General features: G+C 40.1%; 1 long non-coding RNA gene across 1 annotated transcript in view; it reads left to right on the top strand.

The window, feature by feature from the left end:
- Positions 1-331: 331 nt before the first annotated feature.
- The window catches only part of LOC143130879 (uncharacterized), a 13,699-nt gene continuing 9,327 nt past the window's right edge, over positions 332-4,703 (top strand). Inside the window, exon 1 of the long non-coding RNA XR_012988011.1 lies at positions 332-443. This is a non-coding gene — a long non-coding RNA (uncharacterized LOC143130879). The remainder of the gene's footprint in view (positions 444-4,703) is intronic.

Below are 4,703 nucleotides of genomic sequence, written 5' to 3'. Positions count from 1 at the left end.
ACCATGGACTGCTGAATCCTCATGCAAACCTTACCGGTGCCATTTTTTCCCCCCACTCCTGATAGCTATCAGATGGGATGTGTGCAATTATAGGAGCTGCTATTATCTCTAGTTGAAAATAGCCTGGAGCACTGGAGGAAGAGAGAGAGAGACAGAGCGAGAGAGAGAGAGAGGGAGAGAAAGACAGAGCGAGAGAGAGAGAGAAGGGGAAGGAGAGGAATTTTGCAATTGCTGCGGAAAAGGTGTGGCAAAGTTGTGTGTTCATGCCACAACTGAATGGATTGATATTGCCTGAGTCCTGTTCAGCTATTGCTTCCTTTAGGTTTGTGCGAGGGCCTGAATTGGACCGAAAGCACTCATGCAGCGCTGGGCATAAGGAATGCCCTGCATTAGACGGCATTCACGCAGTGCTGGACATAAGGAGACGCCACTAATGCAGCACTGTAAGTAATGCCCTGCACTAGTATGCTTGTGGGATAATACAAAATACAATTAATTATATTTCCATTCAATGGGCAAGCACTCTTGATAACTAATTTGTAAATTATGTATGAAGTGTTAAACCTGTCTGTAAAATCCACAGTTTCAAACTTTTAATTTGACACGTTTGGCTGTTTACAATCCATGAAATGTTTATGGTACACTTTTATTTATTTATTTATTTTAAAATGTTTTGATTTTTTAAATTCTTTTTTTTCTTTTATTTTCACTGTTTACACAAACCAAAAGTTACCTGCATACTGGCATATCTGTCAATCTGTGAGATAAATATTTGTTTCTCTTTTGTGAAGGCCCATTCTAATGTTCTAATGTTTGGTCCTCTCCAGAATCATTCATCTGAAACAAACAGTCACTTGGTCACACAAACAAACAAACACATACACAAACAAACAGACTTTGGTGAGGACAACACTCACTCTGTGTGTGTGTGTGTGTTTGTTTTGGGCAACAATTACTGTGTGTGTGTGTGTGTGTGTGTGTGTGTGTGTGTGTTTGTGTGTGTGTGTCACACACACATAAACGTATTTACTTGAGTCCTGCATTTTGAGATGGTGTTGAACTCAACCATGGGATAAACAAGTCATGCCAAATGTAAGTGTGACTCGAGACTTAAGTGTGTGTGTAAGGCGTCTCAGACTTAAGTCCCCATCTCTGAGGATACATCAATTACGTTTGATTTTATTCATTCATTCATTCATTCATTCATTCATTCAGTCAGTCATTCATTCATTTCTCATGACATCCCAATGACAGGATAGGGCCAGTCTTACATTGTACGATTTTCGCACGATTTCACAGTCGGCGACTGAATCACTGGAGTTGTATTGGAGTCGCGGCGTGCTCCGACCAACTAGATTGTTTAGTGTAAGGTGCCAGTTTTAGTGGTTTTAAGTCAGTTCGCGTCAGTCTTTTTCTAGTCTTGGCGTTTCGACAATATCTTTTAGTCGTGGCTCATGCAAATAGTGACGTGAACAATGTAAAAACCAGTAGTGACCTCGCTCCAACACCAAACAGGAAGGAGCAAAGCAGGCAATCTGCAGCCTATATGATTATTTGTTATTTTGTGTCTTAAAGACTTGGCTTGAACTTGCCCCTCAAAGACTTGAGACTCGACTTGGACTCAAGCTCAAAGACTTGAGACTCGACTTAGACTTCTAATAAATGACACTCTGAGCATACTGTATCTGTGTGTCCTGGCTCACATGTACAGTCACGCTATGTAGCTATAAACTCTTAGGGATTGCTGATACATTTTTGTGCATTGGCCCATACCCATAGTGAGACAGTACAGTTCGTTTCCACTCTCAGTCCCATGTGTGTTCACTAGAATATGCACGTTCACCAGAGGTGGAAAGTAACAAAATACATTTACTCACATTACTGTATTGAATAGTTTTTCTGTGTATTTTGTATTTTTTAAGTAGTTTATAAAATCGGTATTTTAAATTGTACTTGATTACATTTTGAGTGAAGTATTGTACTTCGCTACATCAAAAATCCCATCCTTTACTTGAGTAAAAAAACTTTAAGGGAGAGAAAAAAATTGCGCCCTAAACCACTAGCCTAGTGATAATGATCAGCATGTAGCCTACAACAGGACATGAATCAAGCTGGCGCCATGCAGTCTTTCTGAAAGTGATGGAGACTGGATCACGAAATGCATCAGATTAGCCTAACCTATGAAAGTGTATTTTCCGCTATTCCAATCGGTTGTCTCAGTTCGTTTTAGCACTAATGATTGCGAGATATTTAAGCAAACACCATGGGATATTGTGTTTTGACGTTTGTGCTCACCTTTCTTGGGAAAGAAGTTCATTAGCAGTTGTTGTTTCCCCTCATGTTGATGTCTCTCTTTTTCCTGTTTTGGCCTTTGTTTTTAGTAACCTGACTTGGCTTTCTTGGAGAAAGACATTGCACCAGCAGCAAAACAAATAGCGGTCCACTACTAGCGATGCTCAACTAAATAAACAAAAGATAGACTACCTTATGAATCGTGCAGGCGGACTAAACCATTTAGCTCTTTAGCAAGGGAGAGTGAGGGTGACCTTACACAGTTTTCACTATGTTTTGTATACAAAATCCAGTCAGTCAAACTTTAAATTTCGTCTGACATTCATTTTGACATTTAATTTGGAAGTTAAAATATTCAGGTAAAATAAATATATGGTGGAAATAAGTATTGAACGCTTATTTTTTTTTCAGTAATTAGCCTAAACTTCCAGTATTCGAAATTTTCACCACACATTATATTAACACACATATAAAAAATCCAAACATAAGAGTTTTGTGTATTAAAGTGGAATGACACAGGAAAAAAGTATTGAACATGTCTACTGAAATTTCTTCAATACTTTGTGGAAAAGCCTTTGTTTGTAAAGACAGCTTCAAGACATGTCCTGTATGACAAAACTTATTGGTCGCAGTATCAGGTCTGATTTTGGCCCATTGTTCTAAACAGATTCCAGGGGTCCCTCTTGTGAATCCTGATCTTTAGTTACTTCCAGAACTATTTAATTGAATTGGCTGCCTTCAAGTCTTTCTGGAGCTTTCTCAGAGTGGTCCTTGGCTCTTGGGCTACTCTTCTGACTATCCTTCTGACTCCCTGGTCAGAAATATTACGAGGAGATCCTGTGCATGGCCGGTCGATGATGCAGTGATGTTTCTTCCACTTGCAGATAATGGCTCCCGTGCTGCTTACTGGAAGATTCTGATGTTTTGAAATGCATCTGTAACCAGTTTCATTGATATGTTTTGCAACAATAAGGTTGCAAAGGTCTTGGGAGAGCTTCTTGCTTTTATCCATCATGAAATGTTTCTTGTGTGACACTCAATGTATTTTACAACACACCACATGATTGGCTCAATGTATTCACATGTCGACGTTTTGCCGCGGAAGGGTTGTGATATGTGTAGACATATGATGTGTAGACAACTGCCATATTGGCATTACAAACTAATCCCATGCATTACTATGGAGGATTTTTTGAGTGCTGTATCTCCTCATTAGAAAGTCTTTGGTGAAACTGGTTGTTCTGGTACCCCCCCCCCCCCAAAAAAAAAAAAAAGTAACTAAGTAACTTTTACTTAAAGTACATTTGAAATGAACTACTTTTTACTTTTACTTGAGTACATTTACAGATCGGTATTTTAACTTGTACTTGAGTAATATTTCATCAAGGTATTGGTACTTTTACTTGAGTACAATATTTTCGTACTTTTTCCACCTCTGGCGTTCACTAGGATATGTGTGTTCACTAGGATATGTGTGTTCACTAGGATATGTGATATGTGTGTTCACTAGGATATGTGATATGTGTGTTCACTAGGATATGTGTTCGCAGCCCCCTATCCTCCCATTTAAACAGTTTTGTGCTCAATTCAACATTGATTTTGCCTAATACAGCCAGGTTTTACGTTTGAGTGGTTCTCTGCAGAAAACACTGAAGGAGTGTTAGCAGCAATGTGGCAACAATTTCACTTTGTTTATGCTAAAGTCACTCTCCTTAAATGTAAGTTGCCTGCGCAAGAGGGAGGAATGCAAGCAGGCCATTTAAATTCCTTCCTCATTATGAGCTGGGCCATACTGATAGAGAGCTCACATTTGCATTTAGATTGTTTCAGGACCAGTAAATTAATCAACACTTTTGCACACGCAGATGCACATTCTCTCTCCCACACACACACGTATTCACACACACACACACACTGGATTTCTTGTATTTGGTCATCATTTTCAGTTGGGTTTATTCAGCCTCCTCTCCATCAAGCATCTTTTCTGAAATAACATCTGGAGTCACTTTAACAGAAGCAAGTGAGGAGAAGAGGATGCTGTATCACAACACAAACACACAGACACACACACACACACTCACACACACACACTCTCACACACACATGCACACTCACACACACGCACACACACACACACACACACACAAGCGCACACACACACACACACACACTCTCACACACACATGCACACTCACACACACGCACACACACACACACACACACAAGCGCACACACACACAGACACACACACATACACAAGCGCACACACACACACACACACACACACACACACAAGCGCACACACACACACACACACACACACACACCTCTTTTCCTCCCTTTTCTCCTGCACTGTGTGAATTCTCCACAGTCATGGAAATCGTGTCAGGAAGAGGTGGGGGGAGAAACAG

This window comes from Alosa pseudoharengus, unplaced genomic scaffold, assembly GCF_046254945.1.
Source record: "Alosa pseudoharengus isolate Yale_2024_CS ecotype anadromous, Long Island Sound unplaced genomic scaffold, YU_APseudo_1.1 YU_APseudo_1.1_scf_18, whole genome shotgun sequence".
NCBI classification, from domain to species: Eukaryota; Metazoa; Chordata; class Actinopteri; order Clupeiformes; family Clupeidae; genus Alosa; species Alosa pseudoharengus.
The sequence above is the reverse complement of the archived record's forward strand: the minus strand, read 5'-3'. Positions and strand labels throughout refer to the sequence as shown.